The 20135-nt window shown below is 34.1% G+C and overlaps 1 long non-coding RNA gene and 1 pseudogene across 1 annotated transcript in view; both read left to right on the top strand.

The window, feature by feature from the left end:
* Nucleotides 1-17980, top strand: part of LOC140622282 (uncharacterized) — a 57202-nt gene extending 39222 nt beyond the window's left edge. The window contains exon 3 of the long non-coding RNA XR_012022052.1: nt 17367-17980. This is a non-coding gene — a long non-coding RNA (uncharacterized lncRNA). The remainder of the gene's footprint in view (nt 1-17366) is intronic.
* Nucleotides 17981-19110: 1130 nt separating this feature from the next.
* LOC140609675 (high mobility group protein B1 pseudogene) lies at nt 19111-19850 on the top strand (annotated as a pseudogene).
* Nucleotides 19851-20135: the final 285 nt, after the last annotated feature.

The raw sequence follows: 20135 nt of genomic DNA, 5'->3' as shown, positions 1-20135 counted from the left end.
ATATAAAATTTTTAAGAAAATTATAAATGGAGAAGGGTAAACAGATATATACTAAAGAGATATACCATTTCTACATTTCATTCAAACTGATAAAATGTTGACACCCATTAGACATTGGTTGTGTTTATGTAATATAATATTTAGAAGAAATATAAAAAGATACACTAAAAAATACTACAGATAAATAAAACTGGAATTCTAAAAAACATTCAAGTAATTCACAGGAAAGCAGGAAAATGAAAATGGAGAAATTAAAAGCAGAGAGAACAAATGGCAAATAAAAAATAAATTACCAGATTAAATCCCACCATAGTAATATATTAAATATAAATAGTCCTAAATATACCATTTAAATACAGAGATTAAAAGCAAGACCCAAATATATGCTATTTAAAGAGAATTGCTTCAAATATAAAAGCACAGGCAAGTTAAAAGTAAAAGGATAGGGGGGAAGTTTTCTAACCAAACCTTAATCAAAAGAAAGCAGAAGTAGTTATATTAATAGTGAATAAACTGACCAGAGCAAATAAAATTAACAGAGACAGAGATAGATTCTACAGCATAATAAATGGATCAGTCCACCAAGAAGACATAGTAATCTTATATGCATATGAACCAAAAGCAGGACTAAAAGATATCTGAAGCAAAATCTGATACAACTGAAAGAATGAGTCAAATCTGTAGGTATAGTGGGAGATTTCAACATTCCTCTCAACAATCAATGGAAGTAGGTAAGATATGAAAAGTATGTATAAGAACTTAGCAATACAACCATTGTTGGAACTAATAGAAATTTATAAGACACCTACTCAATGACAGCAAAATATACATTTTTTTGAGATCCCATGAAATGTACACCAAAATGGACCACACATTTCAGGCCATAAGAATAAAAAATTCAACAAATTTAAAAGGATTAAAACTATACAGAATGTGTTTTCTGTTCATAATAAACTAAAACTAGATATCAATAACACAAAGCTAACAGGAAATCTACACTTGAAAACTAACCCACACACTTCTAAATAATCTATCAGTGAAAGAGTATGTCTTAAATCACAAAACACATCAAACTGAATAAAAGATGAAAATAAAACATATCAAAATCTGTGGGATGCAACTAAAACATTGATAAGAAATTTATAGTGCTAAATGCTTACATTAGGAAATAGGAGAAGTCCCAAGACAATAATCTAAGTTTTCACCTCAAGAAACTAGAAAAAGAACAAAATAAACTCAAGACAAGCAGAAGAAAAATAATAATAAAGAGATAAAATCAATAAAAATGAAAGGATAAAGAGAAAAATCAATGAAACCAAAAATTGTTTCTTTGAGAAAATCAATGAAATTTCTAAATCTCTAGAATCAAGAATAAAAATCAGAATTACAGATGCTCAAAACATCAAAAAGATAATAAGGAAATACCTAATTCTACATGTACAAATTTAACAACATAAATAAAGCAGACCAAGTACTTAAACATAGCACTACAAATATTCAGGAAATTGAATTTTTAATTTAAAACTTCCCTGAAACAGAAATGCCTAGGTCCAGATGATTTCATTAGAGAATTTTATCAAACTTTCAAAGATGATATAACACTGTCTTAGTTAGCTCCAACTACTATAGCAAATAACCTAGACTGTGTCACTTAAACCATAAACATTTATTTCTTACAGTTCTGGAGGCTAAAAGTCTCTTCTTATAAGCACACTAATCCAACCATGGGGCTTGCCCCTTATTCTTCAATTACCCCAGGTGCCACCTCCAAATCCACCACACTGGCTATTAGGGTTTCAACATATGAGTTTTGAGGGGACATAAGCATGCAATTCATAACATTCTTCCCCTAGTACCCCCCACTCCAATTCATGTCCTTCTCACATGAAAAGTACATTCATTCCATCACAATAGCCCCCAAAGTCTTAACTCATTCCATTATCAACCATAAGATCTAAAGTCTAAATTCTCTAAATATCAACTAAATCAGGTATGGATGAGATTTAAAGTATAATTTATCCTGAGGCAAAATTCCTTTCCAGCTGTGAATCTGTGAAACTAGAAAAGTTATGTCTTCCCCAAATATATTGGCATAAATACTAATAGGATGGACTAATTCCAAAATGGACTAATAGAAAGAAGTTAGGAATAGCAGATGCCAAGCAAACCAAAACCTATCAAGAAAAGCTCCTTGAGATCTTAAGGTTTAAGAATAATCTAGTCTCTTTGTCTAGATGCTCTGACTTCTGGTCCTACTGGGGCTGTGATTCTGCTCCCATAGCTCTGCCGGAAGTTCCATCCCCAGGACGGTGTCTGGTGGGGGTTCTCATCCATAAGGTTCAAGAGAGCCCTGGTGGGAATACCAATAATACAAGTACTCTGGAAAATAGTTTGGCAATTTCTTAATAAACTAAAAACACAAATACCACATGACTTAACAATTATATTCCTGGACATTTATCTCAAAGAAATGAAGACTTGTTTACACAAAAATCTGCACACAAATATTCATAGCAGCTTAATTCATAGTAGCCAAAACTGCAAGCGACTCAGATGTCCTTTAGCAGGTGAAAGTTTTAATAAACTGTGGTATGTCCATATTAAATACTTCTTAGCAAAGCAGAATAAAAAACAAAAGCAAAAAATCACTACTGATACACAATAGCATGGATGAATCTCTGGAGAATTGTTCTGAGTGAAAAAGGTAGTCCCAGAAGGCTATATATATATGATTTCATTCATATAAAGTTCTTAAAATGACAAAATTATCATGGAAAACAGGTGAGTGATTTCCCATCAGCTAAGGATAGAGAAGAGGCATAGGAAGGAAGTGGTTGTGGCTACAAAAAGGCAGGAGGAGCATGATGATGGGATTGTTCTGTTTTTTGGCTGCATCAATGTCAATGTCAATATTTTGGTTGTGATAATGTGCTATAGTTTTGGGAGACATTACTAATGGGGAAGAGTAGGCACAAGATACAAAATATCTCTGTATTGTTTTTTACAACTGCATGTGAATCTACAATTGTCCCAAATTGAAAAATTTAATTAGAGTTTACTCAGCCACCAGTTACAGGCCACAAATACATTTCACGTATAATTTATTATTAATGTTTAAAATATTTTTGACGCTTAAAAATTTAAGATACTTCAGAAAACTTTGTATCTCTTTCATAAATTAGGAGCTTTTTATGTAAGCCTGTAAAAATATTCCTCCTTCTTCTCACCCACCCAAAAAATGTGATGATAGATTGAGAATGGACTGTAGATAATAAGCCAATTTCACATTCTCTTATTTGATATATAAAATATAAAAGGTATTACAAACCATTTTAAGCCAATTTGATCTTCACAACGCTTATGTTATTTTTGGTAGATAATGACAAGCCCCCAAGGATGTTTAAGAAAACAATTAGCTTTTTTTTTAAATTTTTATTTATTTATGATAGTCACAGAGAGAGAGAGAGGCAGAGACATAGGCAGAGGGAGAAGCAGGCTCCATGCACCGGGAGCCCGACGTGGGATTCGATCCCAGGTCTCCAGGATCGTGCCCTGGGCCAAAGGCAGGCGCTAAACCACTGCACCACCCAGGGATCCCAACAATTAGCTTCTTAAAATCTCACTACCAGGTATAATAAAAGCTAGTGTCAGAGAAACTCAAGTTAGAATTGTTTTAAATGATGGCAAATATAATAAAATATATATTAAGATAATTATCTTAAATGGCTAAAAATCCTGTAATTTTGGCAGTAATGTTACAGCCTGCCACTGTTAATAATTATGGCTTAAAAAGGAATTAGGAGTGCTCTCATAGTGATGAGCATTGAGTAATATATGGAATTATTAAATCATTAGATTGTACATCTGAAACTAATAAAACACTATGTTAATTATACTTTTAAAAATGTACTCAAGAGTTGAGATTTAATAAAAATAATACCTAAAAAGGAATTATGTTTTGATAATTAAACAACCTATTCTCAACTAATGCCAAACAAAATTAAGAAGAAGAACAGAATCTGGTGGTGTAGAGATGCAAATAGATTATGGTACAAGTGACAAAGGCTATCAAAGATGTATGAATAATCAGGTAGCTAAAACAATAGAGCAACTATTTGTATCCAATGTAGCCATGGAAATTTCTTGAAGACTGAATTAAGGAATAGGATTTGTAGGATAAGAAATTTAGTTTAGTTCTGGACATGTTTTGTTTGAAAATTCTCATTAGTCATTTAAGTGGAGATATTTATTTATTTAATAGGAAGATTATTTTATTCTTGTGCCCCTCTCCTTTTTTGTAGTTTCAAGTTTTTATTTCAGTTCCAGTTTGTTAAAATGCAGTATAATATTAGTTTCAGGTGTAGAACTTAGGGATTCATCACATATACAACACCCAGTGCTCATCATAAGTGCCCTTCTTAATAGCCATCAGGAGTTAACCCAACCTCTGCTCACCTCTCCTCTAGCAACTCTCAGTTTGTTCTCTGTAGCTAAGAGTTTGTTTTCTGGTTTGCTTCTCTTCCTCCCATCCTTCCATGTTCATCTGTTTTGTCTTATGTTTAAGTGGAGATAATCTAGATGACAGTGGTATTAATGAGTCTACAGTTCAGAGATGTCTTAGATGCAGAATAAATTAGAAATCATTTGTATGACTTTAAAGCCCTAAAACCAGACAGGACTAATTACCAATGGAGTAGGTACATTCCAGGAAGACAAACATTCAAATATTGCAGCTCTTCAACATTCAGCGGTCAAAAAGATGAGGGAACAACTAAGGAAAATGTGAAGAAGCTGCTAGAGATGAGGGAGTAAAACTGAGACAATGTTGTCTTGGGTTAGGCAAAAAAAGAAGTATTTGTGATAATTTACCCACCACTGTTTTCGAATCTAAGTGTACGTGTCAACTACTGCAAATATTGCCTAGGCTGGCCAAAGCTACTTGTGTCTGATTAATCGGGAAGTCAGGATAAAGTTCTATTAATTCTAATTATCCTCAGAGATTAGTAAATAAAGCAATAGAGATCCATAATCTTTTATCTGCCTTTCCGAAATCCCAAAATTCTGAAAACCAAAGGGAGATTTGTAATTTACTTGGTAATAAAACCTGAAGTATCCTTTATCTTTTGGCAACAACCTAATTTGGATTGACATAAGACAGTTTATAATTTTTATTTTCCACTTAGTGTGCAGTCATACATTTTGCTGCCAATAATTATTTCTGGGTTTGATCTTGGCATTGCTGCCCTAGACTTTTTAGTACATGCAATGTAATTTATAGTGTGTAGACATTATCTCTTCCAAACTTGAAATATCTAAATTCTGAATGACATCTAATTTCAGAAATATTAGAGAAGCTAACTGGTCTACTATGAAATTATTCTAGCTTTGTGTGTATTTCATATAAGTCCATTTTAACTGAAAATAAGATTGTAATAATCTGGTGCATAATAAAATAATTCCATTCCCTACCCCCTACCTGGATGTATTTTACTTTTACTAAGACCAGTAAACACATATGCAGAGAAATTCATCTTAATCTTTCATTTTGGTTCTTTAAAAAAGTATAATTAAATTACAACATACAATATGTTGAAGTATAATTAACGTACAATATTGTTTTAGTTTCATGTGCAAAATACAGTGATTTGTGTATTGTGACTGATCACGACAATATATCTAGTTGCCATCTGTCACCATTCATGTTTATACCATATTATTGGCTATATTTCCTGTGCTGTATCTCTATCACTTACTCATTTTATAACTGGAAGTTTGTACCTTTCGATCCCCTTCACCCATTATGAAGCCCCCTACTCTGGTCCCCTCTGACAACTGCCACTCTGTTCTCTGTATCTGAGTCTGGGGCAGGAGGGTTGTTTTGTTTGTGGGTCTGTCTTGTTTTTTAGATCCTACTTTTTGCAATAATGCAGTATCTGTTTTTCTATGATTTTCTTAACACAATACGCTCAAGGTCCATCCATTTTGTCACAAATGGCAAGATTTCATTCATTTTTTAATGAATGAGTAATATATACATATGATTTCTTTACCCATACATCTATTGATGGACATTTAGGTTGTTTCCATACCTCTGCTATTCCGAACTATGCTACAATAACATGAGGGTATATATACATATACCTTTTTGAGTTAGTGTTTTGTTTTCTTTAGAGAGATACCCAGAAGTTGAATTGCTGGATCATATGGTAGTTCCATTTATAACTTTTTGAGGAACATCCATAATTTTTTCCATAGTTATTTTCCCATCTTACGTTCTCACCAACAGGGCACATGGGTTCCCTTTTGTCTACATCCTTGCCGACACCTGTTGTTTCTCATGTTTTTGATAATAGCCATTCTGACAGGCATGAAGTGACCCCTTATTATGGTTTTCATTTACATTTCCCCTGATGATTGGTGATACTGAGCAGCCTTTTATGTGCTGGTTGACCATCTGTCCATCTTCTTTGAAAAAATGGCAGATCCTCTGCCACTTTTTACTTGGATTGTTTGCTCTTTTGGTATTGGGTTAAATGAGTTCTTTACATATTTTGGATATTAACTTCTTATTGGATGTATTATTTTTAAATATCTTTTCCCAATCAGTTGCCTTTTCATTTTGTTAATGGTTTCCTCCAATGTGCAGAAACTTTTTAGTTGAATGTAGTCCTACTTGGTTATTTTTGTTGCCCTTGTCTTTGGAATCATATATATATATATATATATAATGTATATATATAAACATATAAAGAAAAAAACATATATATATAAAGAAACTAAAAACAATAACAAAAAAATTCTAGGACCGATGTCAAGGATTTTACCACCTATGTTTTAATCTAGGAGTTTTATTATTTCAAGTCTAACATTCAAGTATTTAATTCATTTTAAGTTAATTTTTATACATGTTGTAAGACCATAGTCCAGTTTTATTCTTTTGCATGTAGCTGTCCAGTGTTCCCAATATTTATTAAAGAGATCATCCTTTCTGCATTCTATCTTCTTACCTCCTTTGTTGTAAATTAATTGCCCATGTGTTTATGGGTTTATATTTGGGCTCAGATATAAATAAATGCTTCACTTATAAGAATAAACCCTGAATATCCTGGTTCCTAGAAGATCATTTGGAAATAATTTGAATCTTACCCATAATTAATATAAAGTCGTGTCTGATGAACTATATGGTTTACTTTTTCACTAGATATTTTGAATCTACTTTGTGTCCAGCACTATATAAGGACTGGAGAAAAAAAGAGTTTCCAAGTCCCATTTCTAGGTGCCTTAATTTATACATTCTGTTATAGAATATAGGAATAAGTGCAGGGCCTTTAAGGAAAATCCTTATACATGAAGAAGACTTCTAGTGATAGGTACATCTCTCAAGTAGCTTAAATGTGTAAATCTGTGTAAATGTTGGACAGTTCTTAGTCACTCAGTGACATGAACCTGTTCTACACTTTCTTGCTAAGATGAAGGGTACCTAGCATATAATAGTAGCCACTGATGTATGACTTGAATGAATGAATAAATATATAAATTCTAATATAAGTAAAAGACCCTGCTTATAAAAAGCTAGGCACAAAACAGGAAGGCCTCTTTCATGGATATATAGCAGAATACTAGAAAACAAGAAACAATGGTGTGAAGGTCAGACATCTGAGGGACTGCAGCAGCCTAGGCAATGCTCTGACACTGTGCAACAAAGCAGAAAATATAATAGAAGGTAGACAGGTGCTCCTGTCCTGGAGGAAGGGACTTCAGTTAGTAAGAGGCAGCTCTAATTATACATGACGTCTCAATGCTCCATTTCTGACCCAACAATTCTAAGAGGAATAAATGGCTTTACTTAGTATCCCCCACTTGGAGAGATTAAAAGATCTTTATTTGGTTTATTTATCATAGTATCACTGAGGACTCTCAGGCATATTTGGGAAGAGGAATACTCAGAAATAGACCAATATTTATTCAAATAGATATTTAAGCTCTATAGAGCTGTACTTAAAACTTAGCAAAGTTTGTGACATCCCAGTTATACTATAATCTGTAATAAATTGATAATAGATATTGGACTTTGAATCATTTACATATCCACTTCTCCCTTTATTTTGTAACAATAATGTGTTATATTTTTTGTTTACATTTCTAATTCTCACATTAAGTTATAAACTCTTAATTGTAAAGATCATGTCTTATTCACCTTCCCATTCAAATTTTTCATAGTGACACCGACTCATTATGAGGCTAAATATTTTTTAGGTAGATAAGACAATGAGGCAATGAGTTCTATATTGGCAATGATGAAAAAAATAAAGGATTCTAATTGACTCTTTCGTGTGGGGAAAGAACACTGGTTATTAAATGGTCCTCGATAAAGTGCTAGTTTTGTTGTTTATCTGTATGTTTACCACTTATGGGACCTTTAGCAATTCACTTAACTTTAAATCATCTTCACTAATCCATGCATACAGAATAAAGAATGCAAATTGTATTAGGTATTTTCTAAAAATTTTTCCACCACGTACATCTCATGTTTATATTTCAAAACTAAATATACTTGTGTTAGGAATTATGTGTATTTGTGTAAGAGTGTGCATATGAACTTATGTAGAGATGTAGAATAAAGAGAGTGCAGGAAAAAGCTCAGCTCAAAAACTAGGATATCAGCCTAATCAAAGACCAAACACCCTATGAGTGTTGGATCTCTTCTTTTAAGAAGTCTCTTCTTATGTCCTTCTCAAGATGTTGGATGCCAGAAAAAGATCTGTATTTTCATAATAGCAGGGGAAAATCTCAAGCCCATAATTAAGTCTCTTGTGTGAGCTAGTGACTGGTCACAATTGATGAAGCCTGTCATCCCTCATTTAGACTCTGAGACTTCCTTGTTCTGACCCTGGACCTACTCTGGCTCAAGAGTTTATTGTATCATTTCTAAGTCTGTCACTGGGTTTCTGAGAACTTTGGAATCCCCCATTACACCACATATAAGTAGTAGGGAATCTGGGATACTCTCTCGGCCACTTAAGGGCACCAGATAGAATGTGGCATCATGCAGACCACATAAGTTTTCCAAATATGAAATATAAGAAAGATATAGGAAAGAAGTAAGGAGCAAAACAGCACTCGTTTCTCACCCCAAGACACATATGCATTAGTTTCCTCCATTAAATCTATTTAGGTATATCTACCATCCTCTCCCATTGAATTTACCACCAGGAGAGGTAGTGACTAGGGACACTCACATCTCACCTCTTATTTCTTGCTCTTCAAGGGTGGAGGATATTTCAATTTTCCATTCATGTTCCATAGGGACTTATTTTATGTTATTCTTCTTATCCACCCTTGTAGTTAAGGTGAATATATAAACTAGCCTGAAAACTGGGACATTTTCAGAAATAGAAGAAACAAGTACAAGTGCTAAACTGGATGTGACAACTGAACAAAAGGCAAAAATTAAGACTGTCCTTGTCCATAACTCTATTTATTATAAGATTCTATGTGTCAATACAACTAGATTTGACCCAGTAAGGTAAAGGGAAAGTTGGAATTTAGAAGAGTTCTTTCTTAATAAAGTATGACTTTCAAAAGCACTGTTTCCCTAGTGACTCAGAGGTTAGCCTCATATTCCAAACTAAGCGATTATGACTTTGGTCTCTTTGATGGGATTGGGGGAAAGGTAGGAGGAGGTAATGGTTATGGAGCTGGCATTACAGAAAAAGAAAAAAATAAGTTGATATTTTAGAAATTCTGTTTCTTTATATATAGTTAATGACTAGAGCAAAAGGTGAATTTTTTAATTTTTATTTTGTGGATTGGGAGGTTGACCTGCTCTATATATTTCATTTTCTATTTCATTTACAATTCATGCTTATTATACACATTTTTAAATTAAAAAATAAATATAATGAATCATTTAATTGCATGTGTACACGCTAATTGTGCTATAATTAAAGATATGACTTTAACACTAGAAATGGCATCCAAAAACTTTTTATCCCCATAAAACAAGAGATTCCGTCATTTTAAAGAAAGCAGGTAACCAAATTGCCAATAACACATCGTGTTATATTCTGAATCTGTGCTATTGGGAAATGCATTATTAAGAAGTTTTACTCTCCTTCTAATCATGGTAGAGCAATCTGGAATGTAGGATTGTGAGGAATACAATACTCTTTCAATTGTATGTAAAAGAAAGACTCAAGAATTCCCAGCAGAATAAAATGTCATAGCTCATTTTAACAATGCTATTTATAGGTGCCTAGAGTAATTTACCAAAATAAGTGACAAGGCATTTTTATTTTCATTATATAGCTTTGTCACTTGTAAAGGTATATCATTAGTTTTCAGATGTAAGTAGATTGTGTAAGAATATAAACTGGTTGAATTGTTTTTTTTTTCTATTTTTGTGAAAAATAACATTGGCATTTTGATAGGGATTGCACTGAATCTGTAGATTACTTTGGGTAGTATGGATATTTTAATAACATTGTCTTCCAATCCATTAATATGGATATCTTTCCATTTCTTTGTGTCTTTAATTTCTTTCATTAATGTTTTATAGTTTTCAATGCATAAGCTTTTCAGTTTCTTAGTTAAGTTTATTCCTAAATATTTAGGTGGGAATGAAAAATGGTGCAGCCACTAAATAGAGGTTCATTAAAACTTAAAAATAACTACCATATGATCCAGCAAACTCAGTTGGGGGTATTCATCCAAAGAATTGAAATCAGGATTTCAAATAGATAGCCCTCCTGTGTTCATGACAGCACTATTACCGATAGCCAAGATGTGGAAACAACCTAAATGTCTACCAACAAATGAATGGATACAAAAAAAATGTGGTATGTACACACAAAAGAATACTATTCGGCCTTAAAAAATAAAGAAATCTTGCAATATGCAACAACATGGATGAACTGTGAGGACATTGTGCTAAGTGAAATAAGGCAGTCAAAAAAAGATACCAAATGATTCCACTTATAGAAAGTATTTAAAATTCTATAAGTAGGAAATAAAATTCATATAAATAAAAATTATATGAAATTCATATAAGTCAAGTTCATAGAATCAGAGTGGAAATTGGTTGCTAGGGGTTGGGGGAAGGGGAGTTAATAATCAATAGGCATAAGGTTTTAGTCCAGCAAGATGACTAAACTCTAGAGACTTTCTGTGCAGCATTATACCTACAGTCCACAATGTTTTGTACACTTAAAATTTAAGAGGGAAAAAAGATTTAAGAGGGCAGATCTTATGTTAAATGTTCTTACCATAATAATTTTTTTTTTTTCAAAAAAATGAAGAAGGACACCTGGGTGGCTCAGTGGTTGAGCATCTGCCTTTGGCTCAGGTCTTGATCCCAGGGTCCTAGGATCCAGTATCACCCCAGACTCCCTGCAGGGAGCCTGGTTCTTCCTTTGCCTATGTCTTTGTCTCTCTCTGTGTGTCTCTCCTGAATAAATAAATAAAATATATTTTTTAAATGAAGAAAAAATATGAAATGGTTGAAAATGAGCGGATTCTAAATTCTGAGGTGTCTAGAAAGCACGTTAGAGTTGGAAAGTTGCAAAAGTGGAGACAAATGAATGCCAAAATAGTAATTAGAGTTTTGATAATTAATCAAATTAGATTAGGTTATTATTCCTTTTTAAAAAGGCATTTAGAGTTGGAGAGTATTGAAAAACATTTAGTGGCAAAAATCAAAAGGTACAATTAAGAGCATTCAAAGCCCAAGACACAAGTATTTATTTTTTTAAAGCAAAGTGAATTAGACTTTCAAAAGGTCAAGACAATTGTAAATTAGAGGGAAAAAAAGCAAATGTTAGAGGAAGAGAAAGTCAAGAGAGCAATCATCTGGAAGCTACCCTGACAAGGCAAAAGATATAAACAACATCCAACTTTCATTTGGATTCCTAACTCTTGAGTAGAATGTTTATATCATGAACATGCATAATTATTGGCTTAAACACTAAGAAAATCTAGGCAAACAGAAAGGGTTGGAATGGAGGATCAAAATGAAGGGAGAGTTAAGCAAAAATCCCTTAAGTTTAAATGAAAGAAAGCTTTGGCAAAAGAAAATCCAAAATTTAATTCTTAATCACTAGCTTCCCTTCTCACACTCAGAAGAAGATGGACTGTATCATTAACTTACAAGGATGGGCATAAGAGTCTCACATAGACACAGAAATCACCATTCACTTAAAACCAAAGCAATTTGATATAAAGCCCGGGGAGATCAAACTCCTGCCTCCCATGCAATAATAAAACCACATTTCTAAAGAAAATGTGAATCATAAAGCCAACTACATTCATTGGTAATAAATGAAGAAAGACCTTTAATTTTAAATATAAGAGCAGATTTCAAATTTGAATGAAGGCAGTTTTCCCAAGATAGTTCTCACATACCTAGTGACAAATTTTCAGAGCTGATATGATGTTTTTGAGTCTTTCTGTAGAACTGTGAAATGTACATGACTTTACTATTTTCTTTTTAATCAATAAGCAAAGTCAGAAAAATATACTTACTTCTTTAAGCATTTCAATGACATCAAAAATAACAAAAAGATAGAAAATGGAAAATAGACATAAAAATAAAATTTTCTGTGAAATAGAAACACTGGCAAATCTTAGACTTAATTCAAATTGTGTGTGCCAATGATGTTTTTTAAAAAAGTGATCTGTATTTGTAACAGCTCTTTATGGCTGTGAAGACAGATTGTCAATAGTACAAAGAGAAATTTAAGCAACAGAATTCAGATAGTTCCCAAGAACATTAAAGATAAGATATATGGTGTATTAAATTAATTTTTGCATATAAAGAATTGATGTACATAAAGCTGGAAACCAAGAGCAGCTACTTGACAGGGTAACTGAATAGATCTATGCGGATAGTACTCGGCACAATTCCAGGGAGCATCATTTGAAGAAACTATGATATAAATGGCACCCCTATAGTTGTGCGGTGCAAAAACTTACCAAGTAAAACAAACAAGCAAACAAAAAAAACAAACCAGAAATTGTCTGAGGACCCACATACCCCAGGCCTCTCTAAACTGGGATTACAAAACATCACAGCACTTCATTTTTACTATAGAATTATAATGGCTGAGCCAAGTGGGCTAAATTCAACATAGCGCAAATCCAAGGTATCTCTTGGCCATTTTAACAAGTATTTCCAGGGTCACGGTTATGTTCAAGATGAAATTCCCTTACATCATTTCACTGTGTTCTCCATATCTTGCCATAGTGAGCTAACCTCAGCTTCTGATATGTCTGATGAGTTGGCCTGCCCACTCTCTTCAACCATGACTGCCACGCTACCTTCAGCTAGTGTCTAGATAGAAACTCAGTACATATGAATTTTCCCATCTCCAATTTTACACAGACAAAATGAAACCAAAGTTGACTTGTACAAGGCTGAAAATGATAAATAATAATAGGGGATTATAGAGTCAAGTTACCTGAAAACTATTGCCAAGGCCAGACATGTTCTGGCATCTTTTTTGTTTATATCAACTCTATGGTTTGGAGAAGAACACAGTATCCTTCCCTTGACATCTAGAATCACATAAAATCTGGCAGATTTCCTTTCTGTTCTCCATCTCTTGTTTCTACCCAGACCCAGAGACTAAGTTTTTCCCCTATCTTTCAAAAAGCAAAACAAACAAACAACAACAACAACAAAAAAAACCTTCAGCCAACCTAGTTTATTTGTCCAGGATGAGTGACATTAGGAACCATCAAATCTCCTAAGGAAAAACCTAAGTAACCTAGCTCACAGGGTAATTCTCTGGCCCCATCACCCCTAAGGACAATTTTAAAATAGTACAAAATAGACACGTTGGGAAATATATCAGTCTTATCCACAGTCTCTTCATTCAGGCTTGTATGTTTATGATCACCATGTTTGTTTTGTATTATACAAAAAATGTGCTACTTGCTATCCTCAAGTAGATTTATATTTTATACTACTAAATACACTATGGTGAATAATATTAACTTGAAAAAACAAGAGGCAAATTGGCTGAGCTAAAACCCATTTAGTTCATGAGTCAATAAAGACCTAAATGCTTAAATGACCTACTTCCCTAACAACAAGGTTTGGGGTGAAAAATTATGTAGGCATAGTAAACAGAAAACAAAAGAATTCAATTTGATCTTTAGGCACTGTCATCTTCATGACAAAAGTTTTGTCACTTCTCTATGCTTTAAATTTAAGCACCTATGAAGGATTTGTTTTCTCTCTAAAACAATTCATGAAGCCCCTATTATGTTAAGTTCCAAAAAGATATTTTTGGCACTCACTAATTATTTATTAAATGAATGCTGGTGAGGTACTTCTTTAAAATTATGAATGTTCTGGGACGCCTGGGTGGCTCAGTGGTTTAGAGCCTGCCTTCAGCCCAGGGCGTGATTCTGGAGTCCTGGGATCAAGTCCCACATGGGGCTCCCTGCATGGAGCCTGCTTCTCCCTCTGCTTGTGTCTCTGCCTCTCTCTCTCTCTCTCTCTCTCTCTGTGTCTCTCATGAACAAATAAATAAATAAATAAATCTTTAAAAAATTATGAATGCTCCATCAATAGATGAATGGGTGAAGAAAATTATATATATATATAATGGAATATTATTAATAATAGAATATTATTCAGCCATCAAACCATCAAAAACCATGAAATCTTGCCATTTACAATGATATGGATAGAACTAGATGGTATTATGCTAAATGATAAAATAAATCAGTCAGAAAAAGACAAATATCAAATGATTTCACTCCTATGTGGAATTTAAGATACAAAACAGATAAATATAGGGGAGGGAAGGAAAAATAATATAAGATGAAAACTGAGAGAGAGGCAAACCATAAGAGACTCTTAACTATAGGTAACAAACTGAGGGTTGCTGTAGGGGAAGTAGGTGGGGGATAGGGTAACTGGGTGATAGGCATTAAGGAGGGCACTTGATTTAATGAGTACTGGGTATTACACGCAACTAATGAACCACTAAATTTTACCTGTGAAACTAATAAGGATAAAATTATGAATTATAATTACCATTCTATCTAATTAAATGATCATAATGTGGAGTATGGGCAGATTTATTTCATGATGATAATTTCAAACATGGCATTACTGAAAGACCTGAAGAAATCTTTCTTATGGCTTTCTTTTCTGTATACTTTAAACTCCATTTTTTTTAACAGCTCCCATTGAATGTCTATATTATTTCAAATACTAAGTATCTTTGGGTGAAGATAAACTTCTGTGGCTTCTTTGCTATCATACAGCAAAATCTGCATCCACCTCAAGGTCTACTTTATGGCTCTTCCAGGTTGGGATAATACTTTAGTCATCTTAGAAATGATCACACTGGGACACCTGGTTGGCTTAGTGGTTGAGCGTCTGCGTTTGGGTCAGATCGTGATCCCAGAATCCTGGGATCGAGTCCCACATTGGGCTCCCCGCAGGGGGCCTACTTCTCCCTCTGCCTATGTCTCTGCCCCTCTCTCTCTCTCTCTGTGACTCTCATGAATAAATAAAATCTTAAAAAACGATCACATTATACTTCTATTACTTATGCCTATCTATCTGCCCTACTACAAGATTTTGAGCTCCTTGTAGGTAAGTGCTTATTTTTTTAAGTGCTTATTTTCTTTACTTTTGTAGCATCCAGGGCGGGGGTAACATATGGTAGACAATGTTTGTAGAAGTAAGAATGGATAGACTTGTGGTTGGTTGGAATCATAATGGGACAAAAATTATAAGTAAAAGGAGTGATGTATTCATTTTTTTTTTTTTAGCAACAGGTTAAGGAACAAAATTGTAAAGCATCTAATCTTTTCTAACCTTTTACTCTTCCATTTCTCAGCACCACCAATCTATTTACAATGATTTAGAATTACGATCTGACATTAGTTTCACCTTTCATCCTATGAAGAAACTTTTCATGGAGTATTACGGTCTTTAAGTGGATGGACTGATCTGATAGCTTTTACAAGAAAAAAAAACAACTTTTTTTTTTCCTATTTCAGGCATCATGAACTTGGCAGAACTAATACAAAAAGAAAAAAAAATAATGAGTTTGAGCTTCTGCTTTTGTTTGTGAAATCCATATTTTATATTACAGTGGTTGCCAGGAGAGCTCTGAAGAGCTGACAAGCATTAAAAAATAATACATGTAACCTTCACAAGAGCCCTTCTCCACGAATCCTTTCTTCCACACAAAGACATTATTAACTGTATAGTTAATCTGAAATTGCAAAGATTGCAATGAGAAAGATAACTGTCAACATTTTCACTTCAGAAGCAATGTTTCATTTTCCTATATTTAATCACATCATTTTAGGACCATATGGTGCATGAAAAGTAAGAATGAGGATTGGCTGGAGAATTGCTCCTTCAAATATAACTTAGAGACCATATTTGGGCTGTTTTTGCCATGAGCATCTCCAGTGATATATGCTGGATACCAGGCTCTCATAGCTATAAAATTCCTAAATGTTAATCTTCATCATTTAGATTAGTTACATTTCTTATGAATGAGCAAGTTATATTACTCGATATTAATTGGAAAAGTTATAGAGGGGTTTAAGAGGGGAATAAAAGATGAAAATCTGTAAAGTGAAAATGCCCGTCTATAAAATTGATATTTAAGAGGCTTGTGATTTCATATATTAAGCCAGGACTTCAGTCCCAAACCAATACTAGGAGTGCAACATGGCTGGGTTGAGCATCTACACCAGTCTTCTCACTGTTTTCCTAGAAATGGTCTCCTGCTATTGCCTTTACCATTCCAACGATGACCCCAGCTGTTACTGATTTATAGCTTCTCTAACCCATCAGGTGTATATTTTTTCACAACATAAAATCAACTGTGTCCAGTATAAATGGTGAGAACATCCCTTTGTCAACCTCTATGTCTTTGAGACAAAGGATAAATTTTAAAAAGTAGTGCAGCCTGTGACCCACAGTTGGACTGTTATTAGTGAAAGAAGTTTCTGCATGTTCTTTCTATGGACCTTTCTTCTTTAGGGCTCTGTCAGGAGACCATAGTAACTCATCTCTGAGTTCTAATCTGAGACAAGCACTGTGAAATACAATGAATTTCTTTCCCACTTCTTTCATCTTATACTTTCTCCTTCACCTTATGGTCATTCAGCTTCAGTTAGACTTATGCCATCTTTCTGGTGTTCATAGTAAGGTTTGGGCTTCACTTTCACTATTTACAGACTGACCTGGTTAATGTGGTTTGGTCTTTTGGACAGGATACTAAAAGTTCAGCTGGGATTAATGAGTATATCAGACTTAAGGCAACATTATGCGGTTTTTATTTCTTCACACTTTTATCTAAAAATGAATTTTTGTGTGTTTTTTTCAGATGGGAGTTTCCTGATTGAATGTACATGAATTCATATCAAGCAATCTCAGAAAAAAGTTTCATGTTTGTTAATTTATCAAGTGCTTATTCTTTTATAGATTTGAGATTTCCTTTATAATGTTGTAAATAAACAACAGAAGTACTTATCAAAAGAAAAAATATATATATACTGCTATTTGGAAGGAAAAGAACAGGTCAAGTGCTTGAGTGTTTTCCAGCAGGGAGATATGTCATGCTGACCCACTAGTGGAATAAACTGCAAAGAGATCTGCCTTAAAAGATCCTGAGCATCCTATTCTAAATTTGATTATGTATTAATCTTGTGGCCATTATTGATCAGTCATTCTGAGACCCATTCTACTTCATTTGTAAAATGAATATATTAACTTTGCATTATCTGATACACACAATTGTTGGAATTCATCAGGATCATCACAAATATAAAGTGCTATGTGAATCTGAAGTTTTGACTCTTTTTCAGCTTTCTGAGCAACAACAACAACAACAAAAAAAGAAAACCAGCTTAATAGACACTTATTGTAGGATATGCTTGGCTTATCTCTTGCACCAACTGTGCCCCCAAATTATATTCAGCAGAGTAATACATAGTCTCTGAAAACAGACAGTCTTCCATTACAAGATAAGTTCCATCACTTAAAAACTGTGTAATTTTGGACATTTTTTTCTTACTGTTCTAGCTTTTTGTTTGTTTTTTTTTTTTTTTTTTTTTTACAGAGAGAAAGAGTGTGCAAGTGGAGGTGGAGAGGGCCAGAGAGAAGGGAGAGAAGAATCCCAAGCAGGTTCCATGCCCAACATGGAACCACATGCTGGGTTTGATGCCACAAACCTGAGATCATGACCTGAGATGAAATCAAGAGCCAGATGCTTAACCTACTGGGCCACCCAGGCACCCCTATTTCAGTTTCTTCATATGTAAAATATATAATAGTAAAGAGATTCTAGATCATTGAGAAGCTTACACAAGATGCATGTAGAAAGTGCTTAGAACAGTGCCTAGTACACAGGTGTCAACAAATGCTAGCTATTAGTACCTAGTCACTGTGTTTTCCTTCTGTGACCCTACTATGAGACAAGAGTTGACCAGATGAGATGTGGACATCCAAAAACTTTGGGCCATTCAAATCTCCATTTCCCTCTCTCCTCCCTACCTCCCCCATACATGCACACACATGTGCACATAATTAAGAACTTCATCCGAGAATAAGAGGCTGAGAGTTGAAAGCTGACACATGTCAGCAGACTTCTAGCTGGAAGTTCAAAAAGTCATGATTTGAGGTCAGGAGCTCCCACAATAGGAGCGAGAAGATTTAATTTTTTGCTTGGCTTCAGTTAGATTCCCACAGTATGATTTGAATAAATTCTACATTGGGGACTGTGTTTAAGCTAGCTCAGTGACTTTGGTCTTGTTGAGAACAAAAGGAAACAATTCATATATATTTGTGTGTTATTTAACCTTTCAGTCCCTGTATGTAGTTCAGGGTACAACATACAGTTTATGGCAGAACTTTTTCCTCATGAGCTATTAATTAGTTTGATTTGGAATAGATGCTTCTAAAATGTCCAAATTACAATTATATTCTACTAAAAAATAATAAAAATACTTGCCTTCTGGAAAACCAGGCAGAGTAAATTTGGTGAAATACAAGAAAAAATAAGGAACAAGATCATAGCTTTTTGTTTTTATTTATTATAAAGGCAATTTAATTAAAATTTTACAAGCAATTCTCAAGAGTGGAGAGAGTGAGGAGGCTGCGTCTGGCTCCCACTCTCACAGCCATTGCAGTACATTGAGCTCCACAGAGACAGTGACAGGGCAAGTGAGAGCCAGATGGGCTCTGGGTGACTTTGTGGAAAAATAATTAGACATGGGCAAAGGAGATACTAAGAAGCTAAGAGGCAAAATGTTATCAAAACTATTCTTTTGCAAACTTACTGAGAGGAGCATAAGAAGCACCCAGATGCCCCAGTCAACTTCTCAGAATTTTCTAAGAAGTGCTCAGAAAGGTGGAATACTATGTTTGTTAAAGAGAAAATATATTTGAAGACATGGCAAAGAGAGACAAGGCTGGTTATGAAAGAGAAATGAAAACTCATATCCTCCCTATAGGGAAAGCAAAAAAAGAAGTTTAAGGATCCCAATGCATCCAAGAGGCCTCCTTCTTCCTTTTTCTTGTTCTGAGTATTGCCTCCAACACATAGGAGAATATCCCAGTCTATCTGCTGGTGATGTTGCAAAGAAACTGGGAGAAATGTGGAAGAACACAGATGACAAGCAGTCTTATGAAAAGAAGGCTGCTAAGCTTAAGGAAAAATATGACAAGGGTATTGCTCATATTGAGACAAAGGAAAGCCTGATGTGGCCAAAAAAAGAGGAGTTGTCAAGGCTGAAAAAAGCAAGAAAAGGAAGGAAGGGTAAGGGAGAAAGAGGAAGAGGAGGAGGATGAAGAAGATGATGAAGGATAGGTTGGTTCTAGTGCAGTTTTTCTTTTGTTTGTAAAGCATTTAACCCCCTCGTGTAAAACTCACCCCTTCTAAAGAAAAAAATTGAAATGTAAGGCTGTGAAAGCTTTATTTTTAAACTGTAGACTGTCATTTTTTGTATAGTTAACACACTATTGAATATGTCATTAGATAGCCCTGTCCTGATGGTATTTTTAATAGCCACTAACCTTGCTTGGTACAGTATGAGGTTGCAAATTTGTGTGGAAATTTAAAGCAGGTCTTGTTCATGCACAGCACAAATTAGTT

The sequence above is a fragment of the Canis lupus genome, chromosome 2 (genome assembly GCF_048164855.1).
Source record: "Canis lupus baileyi chromosome 2, mCanLup2.hap1, whole genome shotgun sequence".
NCBI lineage: Eukaryota > Metazoa > Chordata > Mammalia > Carnivora > Canidae > Canis > Canis lupus.
Note: the sequence above shows the minus strand (reverse complement) of the source record. Positions and strands in the feature narration are given on the sequence as shown.